This window comes from Protopterus annectens, chromosome 17.part0 (assembly GCF_019279795.1).
Source record: "Protopterus annectens isolate FY-2018-M chromosome 17.part0, PAN1.0, whole genome shotgun sequence".
NCBI classification, from domain to species: domain Eukaryota; kingdom Metazoa; phylum Chordata; order Ceratodontiformes; family Protopteridae; genus Protopterus; species Protopterus annectens.
In genome coordinates this window covers 496017638-496033163 of record NC_056751.1, presented here as the reverse complement: position 1 = coordinate 496033163, position 15526 = coordinate 496017638, and the positions used below count along the sequence as shown (strand labels likewise).

At 36.3% G+C, this 15526-nt stretch overlaps 1 long non-coding RNA gene across 1 annotated transcript in view; it reads right to left on the bottom strand.

Annotated features, from left to right (window-relative positions):
• Positions 1 to 14608: 14608 nt before the first annotated feature.
• The window catches only part of LOC122791293, a 95940-nt gene continuing 95022 nt past the window's right edge, over positions 14609 to 15526 (bottom strand). The window contains exon 3 of the long non-coding RNA XR_006363127.1: positions 14609 to 14721. This is a non-coding gene — a long non-coding RNA (uncharacterized LOC122791293). The remainder of the gene's footprint in view (positions 14722 to 15526) is intronic.

The window sequence follows — 15526 nt, the reverse complement described above, 5'->3', positions numbered from 1 at the left end:
TTGCAGCTGGCCAGCCAGAAATGAGCTCCTTGAGCTCAGTGCCAACTGGCTGGTAGCCCTGATGGAGCTGGCATCATCATGCATGTGATGACATCAGCTCTGAGCATGAAAATCAAAAAGCAAAAGGAAAAAAAAAATCGGAAATGAAGGGGTGCCACTCGGGAATCGTGGCACCCCTTCATTTGGACCCCAAAACTCGGTAAAAACCGAGTAATTTGGGATGGTTGGGAGGTCTGAATCCCATCTATAATTTCCTTTTGAGAAATAGTTTTTTGCAGATCTAACTTAAGTTCCTCAGGAATTCTTGTTATGTTGGGAACTATATTCTCTATCTTCTCACATTCATTTGCACTTATTTTATCTTTATGATTCTCTGCATAATGCTAATTAAAAGCCTCCAGAATGTCCCCTATGTCCGAGACTTTTTTCCTTTTCCCTTCATGAAAGATACTATCAATGTTATTAATTTTTGATTGTATCTTAACTTTCATAGATAAGTTATGAAGATGCTTAGGAGAGGTAGCATAAGTTTAATTTCAGTTTTTCCATAGCTAAATTAGTTTTATGGGATAATATTTCATTGTATTTCTTATTTGCTTCTTCTATTTTCTTCTTATTATCTGTAGCAATTACGTTTGTATTAGATTTAAGAGATAATATTTGATTTTGGAGTTGCTGTAACTCTGAGTCCCATTCTTTAATTTTATTTTTGTACCAGCTAATGGTTTTACTATATAGATAGGCCTTAAGAGAATCCCAAACCATAATTGTGTTTGCTTCAGGTTTTTAATTAATCTCTAAAAAAAGCTGAAGTTCATAAGTTATCCAAGATTTAAAGTCTTTAATTTTTGTGATATATGAAGGCATCCTTGAAGTAATAACTAATTGATTGAATTCCAAGTGTGTTGTTAACAACAGGAAATTATGATCTGAAAAGGGACAAGGTTGTATTGAAAAATTCAAGACTTTGAATAAAGATCTTGTGAGATAAAAATTTTATCTACTCTAGTTTGGGTACCATGTCTATAGTCCTAGTGTGAGAATAGTAAAGAATTTGGTCCCAAAGCATTCAAGGTATCTTTTAACTTAAACATTTCTGTCCATTTTTTAACTGTTTGACTAAGGACAATAGTCTAGAAGATTTCCTTTTGGTAATTTCTGTAATGTCTGTGATACATTTGAAATCACCTCCTAGTATAATATTACCTTTAGAAGTAGTTGTAATAAAGTCTAAGTGTTTCTTAGCTAGTCCAACCCCCATACCCGGGAACCAGTATAAATTAACCAGGGTCCAAATTCTATTATTAAACTTAAGCATAACTAAGGCCATGAGTCCATCATTATCTACATGTTTGCAAATGATTTGGGGAATTAAGAAAGCCTTTTTCCATAGAATTGCTAATCCTCTGGTCTTATTTTTATAAGACGATTGAGCAAGTATTGTGTATTTTTTAGGGTCTCACATAAATGTGTCATTTGAGGAGTAGAAACATTCTTATTTTTTTGTTTCTTTTTGACAAAAAAAAAAATGGGTGCGCTATGGCACCCAAAGGTATCATAGAACACTGAGAGAGAAAAGTAAACCAGAATTTTATTACAGTCATTAAGCACTTCCATCTTAAAATAAGACTTCTTCAGAATAAAAGATATACTTCTAAGACCAGTATTTATACAGAACTCAAAGTAATTAATTACATTCATTAATATATGAGCTTGATAATTCACAGTTCTGAGGGCGGATGTATCAGAAAACTGTCAGGTATGTAAAAACATCTCCTATGGTTGGCAACAAAGAAGGAATAGAAGTTTATGGAAAATCCATGTCTATTAAGTCCTAATATTTCCTCGAAAGAGGAATGACTACTGTCTTGCTCTGACTGATACATACTGTTCATCCTAGAAGCAGTTTCAGAAAAGGAAAATTTCTCTATAGGAGATTCTGAGGAATCACTTTCCTCTAAATCATAATCTGGAACATGGGCAGAAAAAAAAAACAGAAGATGTCCTTTTCCTGTTCTTTCTACATTCGTCTGGCAGGAATTCCTCAGGAAAATGAGGAAATTGCCCTATGTATTTATTTGTTTGTTTGCTTAACTATATATTTCCACAAAAATGCTAGTCACATTTAAAATGTTTTAAAGCCTGCAATAAACCTCTAGCCAAAGTAATATACTTTCCATTATCAACTGCAAAAAAACAAAAAAAAACTCTGAGCAGGGTAAGAGTTTAACTTTATGCTTCGTTTTTTCTAGGAACATCCATTGAAAGGGGCCATGGTACTATTTCACAGAATATTAAAAATGATAATAAAATTTATAAAACAGTGTGGAAGGTATTCATGAGCAGGAACTTATCTGTCCAATAATGTAGAGTAGAGCTGACTGAAAATTTCCCAAAGCCCAAGAGGAGAGCTCACAAAGGACAGTGAGAAAAAAACTGAAGATTTTGAATCCCAACCTGCTGATTTTTCCCTTGTCACCTCATGTCATCAACAACCTAAGCACATGTGGAGGGGCCCAAAAGCTTTGGAAGACTGGCTGGCTGTTATATCCCTGACAGCATGTAAATCATATAGCTATAGCTATAGGCCACTAAAGCAGTGATTTATGATGAATATCAGAAAGGATTGAGACTGATAGACAGACTAAAGGTAGAAAAATGCTGATTGGGATGGCTGGGGAATAGACTGGAGTAGGAACTGAAACACAAGGTAGGGGAGCATCATTATGAGGGGTCTCCACTAACTCCTGTTAGGTAACATATTGTGGCCTATAAGTGGTATCCCCACAAAATAAAAAAAAATCATTCCCCTATTATTTCAGACCACTCAAGGTCACAATGGAACCCTCCAGGTTTCTCCAACTGGACAATTTCTGTCACCATGTGAAGAGATATGCGTGGAGGCAGCTACATACTCAGCAGGGGATAGATAGCAGGGTAGATTGATGGCAAGGTGACTGCTGCTACATAACAGCCACAGTTGTGGCTGACACAACATAAAATAGTGACATAAATGGAGATAAATAAAACAACAAACCCCAAATAACCATAAAGGAAGAATAGCAAGCATGAGAGAGACACAACTAGGGAAACATTAAAACATCTGTGCAATACTGTCAGGTACAAAAGTACCTGAAAGAAATAAAATGCTGCCCTATCAGACCAAACAGAATTCTAGGCAATGGGCATGCCTCTTATTTGGATCACATGTGTGTGTGCAGGAGACCTATGCAAGTGGTGCAATGGCACTTGAATGGTGGTGTTTGTGAAGTATGCTGGGTAATCAGATCAGTGTGCTCTGTATGGATAGCAGGGCTACATCTGTAGACACAGAAATGTAGACAGTCAAACTCATAGGTGTGCTGTAGAATATGGCAGATGGCATGCTGGATGGGTAACCAGTTGCAATCATATGAACCTTGCCCTGATCCCGTGAACACCTCATAGAGTTTGGGTGGGTGGTGACAGAAGGGTGGTCTATATGTACAGTGCATGAGTGCCAGGAGGTGTGCAGTTCAGACAGAAGAGGTTTCTGTTCTACCAACAGGATACTATTACAAAAATATGTCTGAATCATAACTATATACTGATACACTATTGTTAGCATATATTTACCCTGTAACTGAAAGTTCATCCAGTTTTCCCCTATTGGCTCAGAAGCTGAATAACATATCCTGAATTCTAGATCTTATAAAACTCAGCAATTATTTTAAATAATATGACAAAAATCTGACATTGGTTCAGTGAGTGAATCATTCCCTGCTACAATTGGTCTTCCTAGTGGGCTCCTCGCATTTTTATGGATTTTGGGTAACTTGTAAAAATATTGCCTTACAGGATCCTGCACTGATACAAAACATCTTTGGAAATAATCCCTTCCTCATAGGTGTCTTTCAAAAAATTATCAGTTGGAAGGGATTATCTTTGCTGAGTTTTATAAGATCTAGAATTCAGGATATGATAGAGTTTTTGTCAATTATAGGGGACATGCAGTTGGAATCAGGATGGCTTCTTTGCACTTTGGATGTTAAAGCATTGTACACTAGCATTCCATACTGGGCAGAATTAGTGGCCATCGAACATTGGTTAAATAGTGCATCTATATACTGTCCAGGGTGCAATACTTTTCTACTATGTCTAACAGAACATGTATTGATGAAAAATTAATTTTACTTTAAGAAAGAATGCTATTTACAGCTTAATGGTACTGCTATGGGGGCATCCTTTGCACCTATTTATGCTGACCTTTTATGGGGTTTGTGGAGAAACAAATCATTTATGATAATTTACATAATATTTATTTGGAATGAATGTACTTCTGGAGGAGGTATTTGGATGACTGCTGGTTGGTCTGGAGGTCAGATGCTACCTATTTTTTTTTAATTTTTACAGTCTTTAAATGAAAATAAATGGGGTATACAATTTACTGTGCATCATGACACAAAGAAAATTACATTTCTAGATGCAGAGGTACGGGTGGAATCAGATGGGACACTAAGTAGTTGTGTCTTTAGGAAATTTCCAGAAGTAAATACTTTATTGCAGGCCAACAGCTGTCATCCTCCACATTTGGTAAGAATATACCAAAAACAGAACAGTTTCTTAGATTAAAAAGGATTTGTTCCTCTGAGTTAGAATATGTTCAAGAAGCTGAAGATTTGGTTTAGACATTTGTTGACAAGAGTTATAATTATACAGATGTCAGGAAAACATTAAGCTCCATCGAGGACAAAGATATGAAGGTGGAAAAGGGACCTCTAAGGTTGACACGAAGTTTGGAAATAACACCAAATCTTTTATGGATCGTGTGAGAAAATATTGGCATATATTGCTTTTGGATGAAAATTTAAGTAATATTTTACCAGCCAACTGTCTGTTCACATTTGGGTGTGGAGAAACTTTAGAGGTTGGTTTAACCATTATAAAAATATAGAGGCAGGTTCTACTATGGGTCAATTGTCACTTGGAGGATATTTAATTAAAGGATGTCAAACTTGTGGACATTGTAGTAACTGTAAATATGTTTGTAAAACTGAACAATTTTCATCTTCGAATACACCACAGGTTTTTGATATCAGAATGTTTGACAACTGTAATACTGATAGGGTGATAATTTTAGCCACTTGCAACTGCTCGGCTTTTTATATTGTCAGACTTCTCGTCCTTTAAAATTTAAGAGCACAGAACATAAAAGTGATATTAGATGCAAAAAAAATTTCTAATGCTGTATATAAACATGCTTTGCAACATAATACTGCCAGGTTCTATTTCACTATTATTGATAAAATTAGTTATAAGAGGAATAATAAAGGTGGATGGCATCAGGTGTTGGAGCAAAAAGAAAAAAGGTGGATTATAAGGTTAGGGGGCCTGTTTCCACCAGGGTTAAATGATTATTTGCGATTGAAAAATGGGATGCAAGTAGAAATTATTTAATAATAGGATGTTTTATGTGGTTCTTTACACTGATGAAGGCTTATGTAGCCGAAATCGGTATGTGAACATGAATAAAATATTTTCCAGGAAGTAGGGTGCTGTCTTAGTTTGTTGTTTGTTGGATACTATAGTGAGACTGGGCACCTGCGGACTATACTTGCACAGAAGTGTTGTTTTTTGCTACTGACATTCACACCCATCTAGGATTAAACAATGCTCACTTATAAAGTCAAGCCTTTGGCATAGGCCCAAAGATGTCTTTTTCATGACTCTTTCTGTGGACTATGGTGTCTTCCATTGTCTTTTACTCATAGCAACTGCTTTACAAACAAATTTCCACACACATAGAATTGTGCACATACATGTGTGCACACACACATACACAATTCCCAGTAAAGGCCAGTAGAGTTCTTCAGTTCCCTAGAGCATTCATCCTGGCATGGAAGTACTGCTACCACTCTGAATACCACAACAGATCAAACACAACAGCTATCCGACTGCTCTTCATTTAGCAAAATACAAATTAGAAAATAATAGTACCTAGTGTGCTCAAATGATCTCGTAGAGGTAAGTATCACAACTTTACTAACTGCAGTGTTAATAATAATAATAATAATACCCTTTTCTCAGACAAGAATCAAAGCAGATTAATTCATAATTAAACTAGTCACAGGATCTTAAAGATGAGTTAATACATTTTTACTTAGAAAATAAAGAAAACAGTACTGATGCAAAATAAATATGTATAAGTTAAGACAATACAGACATGGCATGAAAACACAAAACAATCTGATTTGCAGCTAAGTAACTACCCTAGCTGTTTCTTACTGAAGGAATATTTGCCTTAAATATACTAAGTTAGTATAAGACAGAATTCAAACAACGAACCTCATAGATGTGTCCCCAGTCTCCAAAGCAAAGGTCAGTATAAGACAAGATGGCTCCCGTGGCTTTAGTTCTAAATATATGCATCTCAGCTCATCATTCCATTCCAACACAAAACTTGATGTAATCAGATTAAAACTTTTCTTTTCTCACAGGTATAATTACTTACATCAGATTGTATTAGTTAATTTTCAACAAAAAATAGTTGTAATCAAATAATTTTTTAACCTTCCCAGATGAATGCATTTGCATACTAATTATTGTTTTTTTTTAGTTATGACCATCTGCCTCTTTGAAATATAATAATAATAATAATACCTATTTGTTAACTAGATAGGCCGACTGGATACACCATCACTTTTCAGCAGCAATCCAGGAGCAATGTCTGGTTAAATTACTTTCTCAAGGTCACACAGTAGCAAATGAGGGCTGATAGAATCAAACCCTGAACCACAGAAACATAAGGTCACAACCTTAACCTCTGCATCAACTGCATATGCATTAAATATATGGCAATTGCATTTTTATGGTCTGTGGTCCTCCTGTCTACAAACCATTGTGCGACTTAGTTATATGCAAGCAATTAAATCCAACCTGACAAACTGCAGTAACACCTTACAGTTAAAATACAAGGGGCACACATTCTTTTTCATTGCCTTTTCTCATTCACAGAGGAAGGTCACGTGATTATACACAATTTTATGAGACTGGAACATGAAAATATTGCATAGTAACATAGTACAAGCATTTGTTTACAAAGTTTCCAACATTTTGAAATAAGAAAAAATATGTATCACATTTTAATCAGGTTTTCTACCCTTGTACCTGAATTCTCCTCCAATAAGAACCTAAAACAAGTCTACTGAATGCAAATGTCAAACAGTGCTGCTTTACTCAAAGGTGCACTGTTTTGATATACTATACTCTTCCCTTTCTTGACAGCTTATCTGTATTGGCATTAGTATTAAAACCTCTGTACTGCAAAAAGTCATATTGTAGGACTACAAGGGTAAATTCCATCTTTGAAGCACTACCTTCTGCCCACTTGCTCTATGTAGGTAGTTTAAAGAGTTGTAGTCTGTAACCACTATGAATTTTCTGCCATAGACGTAGGATTATTACTTTCTGCAGAGCAAAGGCTTTGCCAAGATACTTCTTCGCTATGGTCTTATAGGACTCCTCTCTTGGGTGAAGTCTGTGCCTCAAGTACACAACAGGGATCTCTTCTCCCTTTTAGTGAAAATGGTTATGTACAGCCCCCCACACCAGAGTTGGAAGCTCTGGTTGGAATCTGTGCAGTGAATTCATGACTATAATCAGGAGCTATCTGTATAGTGAATTCACGACTATAATCAGGACTCTCGAGAACAGGGAGACCACTCTAAGCTGACTTCAGGTTTTGAAGTGACTGCTCACAGGGTGAAGCCCAGACAACTGTATTTGGTCTTTTTTCCTGATACGGTATATAAAAAGAAGTAGCTACTGTACTGTAGTGGGGAACAACTTCAGATAGTACCCCTCTATTTGCAAGAATGCCCTCAACTGGTTCTTGATAGGAGTGGTGGACCATGGTCCAATAGCTTCTGTCTTTGCAGGTTTCTTGCTTAATCTGTCCACTAGATTAATAGGTTAATAGTTGTATATTAGGATCTATATTAGAATATTGAATGTTCTAAATAGCAAACACTCACATGAGCGAAAATGCAGGACCTCAAAAATGTAATTGTGGCAGCTATGGTCTTTTCATCTAGTACTTCTGATGGCATTTATTTTGCAGATGTACAAAAGGTTCATCAAAACAGGATCCGGGATTCAATGTATACCAGATAAATATCACCACTCAGAAATCTGTATGATACTGACTAAAGAGACAGAGCTTTGATACAATCAGTGTAAGACATTGTGTTTACTCCCTGTATTCTTGTTGCAAGGAAACTTTATGGATGTTACAGTTGCTGCATGTTCAGGTACATACCAAAGGGGTCATTATACTTTATGATGGATCCGATGAGAGACAAATACAGTGGTACATTGGCCTCTCTGGACCTAGATGCCACACCCTTACTTATAAGTTGAGTTTTACCCAAAGCTTTAGCACCAGGTGTTTTTTTGTGTTAGACCTTCCTGAAGGGTGCTGTCATCTTGGTGGGGCTTCAGTGACTGCTCCCAGTTTATGATCATCTGCAAACTTGGCTTTAACCTCCAAGATGTAGATGTCAAATGGGATCAGGCCCAGGACAGATCCCTGAGGGACTCCAGTGTTTATTGGCCTCTTTGTGGAGGTGGTCTCACAGAGCCCATCCTCTTGGGTCCTATTCATGAGCCAGCTTGCTATCCAGTGTGTTATAAAGGAGTTTATGCTTAATTCCACAAGATTGCTGACAATGCCCGATTGGTGTATTGTATCAAATGCTTTAGCCAGATCTAGGTAGGCAGCATGCACCACTTTTATTTTTATTTATTTTATTTATTTGCAGTTGGTTAACCAGGATAGTCCATTGGGCCAATCAGAACTCGTTTTCAATGGAGTCCTAGGGAGAAAATCTCCAAAATAAAGGTTACAAAAAGATTACAGCCGTTTACAATTTCAATTATTTGTACGTTAAAGAGAAAGCTTCAAAACATCGGTAACAAAAAGATTACAGCAGTTTACAATTTCAGTCATTTGTGGGTTCAAGACAAAACAAAGATTAAGCAGTTACAATGCAATTTTTAGGTTTCATTTTGTAGAAAAGCAAGATTTAAGCAGGTGCAATAAAAATTTTCAGTTTAAAGTTTGTAGAAAAACAAAGCATTGCTGTAGTAAATATATAGTTTCTTGAGTGGAATAGTAGGATTAGAGAATTAGAAGAGGTTATTTACAGTTGGCTTATTATTTGGTGTCTGGTAATATATGATATAGTTGCTTGTAGGAATTGGAGAATAGGCTATGAGGAATGGGAGCAGGAGCATTCCCATGAGGATTTTAGATGTGAGTGCAGTGATTTTTTTTGCGTGCACCATGCACCACTTTTCCCTCATCCATTGCCTTAGTGAACTTTTCAAAGAAGTCCAACAGGTTCAGTAAGCATGACTTTCCTTTGACAAAGCCAAACTGGGATGGATTCATGTCTGGAGGTCTCCCATGTCCTTGCTGATAATTTCCATGATAATTCTTTGTATGGCATGGCAAATAAGACTAGTCAGACTAATGTGTCTGTAGTTTTCAGGATTTGTTGAAGGCCCACCCTTATGCAGGGAGATGAACATCTCAATCTTCCATTCTCGTGGTACAAAGCCTGCTTTAAGACTAAGTTAAATAGTGACTCCAGAGATCTTAATAAGTTGTATTTTAGATATATTTTAGACTATTCAGGAGGCAAACTGAGATGTTACTGGGGCCCGTTGAGGCTGTTTTCTCGGCTTTAGTAAGTGCAGCCAGTACATGCTGCCTAGTTACACTTGTAGGGGGGCTATATTTGATGATGTTTTTTGGAAGACTGTTGAGGTGAGACGGAGTTAAAGTTGGATATGAATTTGGCCATTAAAAGGTCTGCTATATGGCCAGGCTTGGTGAATGTAGGTTTGTTAACCACCAATTCAGCACATTGCTCTGTTCTGCTGTTCTGCCCTTGAGGTTTCTGCCTTAGCTGAAGAAGCTTTATGGTCATATTTCACCTAGGATGCTATCTTAACCTCAGATTTGACTTTGTTTGACTTAATTAGCCTTAATTGCCTGTTTTTTTTTGTTTATCATTTTTGGGAATCACCATTCCTGATTTTGGCTATATATATATATATATATATATATATATATATATATATATATATACATGTATATACACATATATATATACACACATATATATATATATATATATTTGTTTTTTTTTTTTTTTTTTTTTTTTTTTTGTATATCCTGTTTAATTTGGTTTGTTTCTGGAACTATTTCTGGGCTTACTTTTGTTAGCCTCTGTGCAGCTATTGAGACAGTTGTACAGAGTTTCAGAGAGCAATTCAGTGTCGGCTGATGTGTTCTTGGGGTTTGGAGGGGCACTGCATTTTAAAAAGCCATCACTTAATAAAATGTAGTTTGCTTTGGAATGATTTCTAACTGTTACTGGTTTTCCTGGCTTTATGGAGTTGACTTTGATTTTGAAGGATACCGCTTTATGAACAGACCTTCCCGGAAGGAAGAGACATTTGGGGGTTCAGTGTTCTCCCATATTTGTGAATATGAGTTCCAGTATATTAGAGCCTGTAGTGGGCTTAGTCACTATTTGGTCAAGAGTATTCATATGTACAAAATCTAGGAATCTCTGTGCCAATATATGATGGCATGTAAGATTCCCAGTCTATAGAGGGGTAATTAAAGTTTCCTTCGAGTAGGTTGTGAGGTTGGATGGTAAGTGTCTCCAGTAGGTTCAAGTATGCATTGTGAGCCTCTTGGGACATGAGGGGGGGTGACCTATAGCTGGCTAAGATATGGTATGGGATCTGTGGTGATCTGCACATTCAGGAACTCTAGTCCTCCATCCTATTTGACCAAACTAGAGGTATGCTTGTTATGGATGAATATTGAGACACTTCCACCATTAGCCCTTGTCTGTGCAGCTACTGGTCTAAAAGTGTGGAAGGCACCGAAACCTTGCACTGCCAGGGCATTATCTGCCACTTTAAACCATGTCTCAGTAACTGCACAGATGTCATTATTCTTGAGTTTGAAGAAGGCTTGGAGGGAGTGTAAATTTTTTATAGGATCTTGACATTGAGCAGTAACACCTTGGGGTTAAATTGAGTTGAAATTTATTTGTATAAATAGAGAAGGATTTAGGAATGTGATGAAAAGCGTGCACGAGATTTTCTATGTTTATTTATTGTTACTATTCAAGTAGTAGTACTACAGAACTGCAGAACTAAAATCCATCTTTAAAGAATTGCATTCTCCCCACATGCTTTATATAGGCACTATGAAGGGCTGTATTCTGTAACCACTATCAATTTCCTGCCATACAGGTAGGGTTGTAGCTTTTACAGAGCTATGGCTTTGCTCAGATAATCCTTCTCTATACTCCTATAAGATTCTTCCCTGTGTTGAAATCTGTAGTTCAAGTACACAACAGAGAACTATTTTCCCTCTGAGGGAACATGGTTACATACAGCCCCCATGCCAGAATTAAAAGCGTCCATCTCTACAGTGAATTCTTGACTGTATCAGGACTGTCTTGTACAGGGAGACCACACAAAGCTGACTTCAGGTTTTGAAATAACTGCTCACAGTCTGAAGTCCAACAAATGCTATTTGGTCTTTCATCTTTCTGTTAAGGTCTATAATACATATTATCTATTGTATTGTGGTGGGAAACAACTTCAATAGTACCCCTCTGTCTGTAAGAATGTCCTCACCTATCTTGTGATCAAAGTGGAGGACAGTTTTTCAATAGCTGCTGCTAACATTTTCTAGCTTAATCTGTCCAGTACGCACTCTGTGACCCAGATATGGCACCTCTGACAAACTGAACAGACATTTTTTAGAGTTAATGATTGCATTTTCCAGTCTTCCTAATCCCTCACATACATTCTGAACATGCTCTGCCCATGTTACTGCAGATCAGATGGCAAAGTCATCTAGGTAAGAAAAAGCATACTCTCATGTTTTTGCTAGGATGTGATCTAACAACTTCTATGAAGACATTGAGGTGTTCTTCGTTCCAAAGGGCCTTTTTATAAACGTATACAACCCAAGTGAAGTCACAAATGCTATCCTCTCCCTATCAGAAGGTGTCAGGTGTACCTGCCAGTAACCCTTGGTCAAGGCAAAGATATTTAGATTATTATCACCACTAATCTGCTCTAAGACATCATCTGTCCTGGTTACAGGGCAAATATCTACCACTGTGAGATGGTTCAGTTTTCTGTAGTCTACAAAGAATCTGATGCTGCCATCTTTATTAAATACCAGCATATCTTTTGAGACCCAGGGACTGATAGTTTACTAGATTACCACAATTTCCAACATATCATAGACTTCCTTTCTCTCTGGACTTACCTAACTCTTTATGACATGTTTTAAAGGGCTTTTATGATGACTTTTTAGGGTCACATGTCCACAGTTTTCTCCACAAGATGGATACTATCCATCTTACTGGTAAATATATTCTCAGATTCCTGCAGTTTTCCTTAGATTTCTTCATCCAGGGTAGGAGATAGATGCTGGGAAATGTTTATGCCATGCTGTAGATCTACAAGGCTAAACTCCAGCTTTGAAGCATTGCATTCTGCTCACTTGCTCTATGTACGCACTTTAAAGGGGTGTAGTCTGTAATCACTATAAATATTCTGCCATACAGATAGAAGTGTAGCTTTAGCATAGCCAAGGCTTTGTCCAGATACTCTTTTTCTATGGTTCTATAGGTTTCCTCCCTTGGTTGAATTCTTTGTCTCAAGTACACAAAGAATTGCGTATATTCCTTTTCTATATAGACATTTATATTTATGTTTGCATTTATGTTTATACATCTATATATTTTTTGCTCTTCAATGTACTTTTCTGGTTTAACTATTAGGGTCATTCAATGAAGCAGGAAGAGGCACATAAAAAAGATGCTGAAAAAAGACTATGAAACCTTAACAGTGACCTCTCAACCTCTTTGAGCAAGAAATCTGAAAAAAAACATTAATAAAAGTGGGACAAAGACCCCAAAATAGGGACAGTTTTTAAATAGTGTTTTTACAAACTTAGAAAGATGATAGAATAACAGGTTTTGCATTAGCATAAGTTTTCTGAAGGTAATGAAGTCTGAAACTCAAATGTCTGTTATTATTTTCTAACTTCAGTCTTCAATGATTTGCCATTAATTTGCCAGGAAACCACAATTTTACGGAAAACAGACAACAAATATCAGGCAAAAATCTGGACATTCTGCAAAATTCTGTACAGTGAAGAGATTTGATTCTAAGGTGTTAGCATAGTAGAGAATATCAAAATATGAAAAAAAAAACATTCTTGGAGCTTCTAGGCAGAGTTTTCCTACAGGCAATTAGTTTAGAATCTGTAACTAGTCAAATCTCGCAATCTTTATTTTCCTCATTTTCATTAATAATTAATCCCTGGTTTAGGAGGCTTGATGATAATAACATAGAAGCAGATGGATTCCTTAAACTAGACAAAAGGAAAGAGCAGTGGGATGAGGAAGCTGTGTTTATATTTAAGGAATGAAACACCTCCAGAAAATTCTAGTGCTTCCTCAGCCATAAACACTTTTGCAATGGACACCAGATGCTCCTTTTGAGCTAGTCAGACAATATCTCCAAAGTTTTTATATAAATTCTCTTGTAAGAGGATCTGTTCTAAAATGCTTAGCTGGTTGATTAGCCTCACTATACTCCACTTTCATCATCTCATTTGTACTCATCATAACGGTTTCTTATTTTAGGATTCTAATGTTTATGAGACAAAAGTGTATCCCAGAAGTACTATTAACTGAAATTGCAATATCAACAAAAGTGTTGCAACAGTAAACATATCAGCATGCTGCAGCTAATACATATATGTGAATTATACAGGAAGCACAAATAAATATAATTCTAATTGTTCTGAAAAAAATATCTTCATTTTGTAATATCTGAAATCTGGGACAATTAATCAAATAGTAGAAAGCAAGATAAAAAAAATTGCCTCAGCTGTGCAAATGGTAAAATTATGATTCATAGGAAGAAGAGACAGATTTAACTGTGTTCCCTGGAATTGACATTTACTTCAAATAGAGTGGAAGGACTGGTATTAAGAAAAATGCAACTATAAACATCAGTGATGTACAAAACTAACAAAAATCACACCAGGATATTTAAAGAATAGCATAGGTGCTTAAATTTAAACTACCTCTATGATAAAATGAAATTAACAAATTTGCAAATCCATGAAAACATGCAACATGTGAGCATAGTATTTGCATTAATTATCCAAATAATTACCAGGAAACAGTCCATTCCTTCATTAGCACAAGTTCATTATTCTGAGGTGTTTTAGAATTTAGAATAAGGTTAGGCTGGAAAATACTAATATGGGCGGCCTGAACTCCAGGATGTGTTAAATACTAGAACTGCTAAACGTTTTTCCCATCAATTATTCTACTGCCATACTGAAATCAATCATATGAATATGAAAACAGCACTAGCAAAGAACGGAGACCATTTTTGTTTACATGCTGCTTTGTGAAATTTTATGACAAAAAATGAAAATGTAAAGGTTTTCATTAGCCAGAGGCACAAATAAATAATAAATGGAGTTACAAGTGTAGTATACGCACGCAGATTTGAGAACTGAATACCATTCCTTGTCAGTTGCTTGAATAGCTTCAGAAATAAGAACAATGTCATCTGGAATTTTTTCCTTGCTTATATCAGCAATTAACTGTGTATCTGCAAGAAAAAAAAATAAATCAACTATTAAATCTCCTAATAAATTTTTCATATAGTGAAAATAAATTGATTTCACACTCTTCTCCAAAGGAGAAAAAGTTAACTGTCACTAAACTTCAAAGCTGCTATTTTCAGGATGAAGAAAACCCATCTCTGCCATTAATATACACATTAGCTATCTTATATACCCAAAACATGTATGAAAATGGAATATATGGCCAAACATTGTTTACTACTTTGATGACAATGAGTCTATTGATGCCAAAAACAATAACAATCATGTGTCAGCAAAGGCAATAGACAGTAGGGGGTCTATATTACCATGTCAACAGGGCTGTTCATTGAATGCCCTTATGCTGACATGTATACACCGGAATACCAAAATCTTGAACGGCCAGAAAAGTGATTTTTTTTTCCAGTTAAAATAATTACTTGGCCATTGTCAGGAATTTGCTTTTTCCTCCACTGTAGTGGCATATTGGAGTTAATATATTTAAGTAGGGACTTTGGGGGTTACAGCCCCCCACATCTTGGGGTGTGAGGGGCAAAGTCTCTCACTTCATTTTGTCTGTTGGTTTGTTTTGTTTATTGTTGGCCCAGAGATTTTTTTCCCTTGGAAAAAAAATAAGTTTTGTGGCCGTTTGAGATATTGGTATTCCAGTGTCTATGTGTAAACGCAAGGGTGTTCAATGAACAGCCCTGTCAACATGGGAATATAGATCTGACAACAGGATATGTAGTTCTGTTTCATCTGTGTAATATGCCATAAAATACCACATGCAGTAGGTCTTATGCCTACACCCCA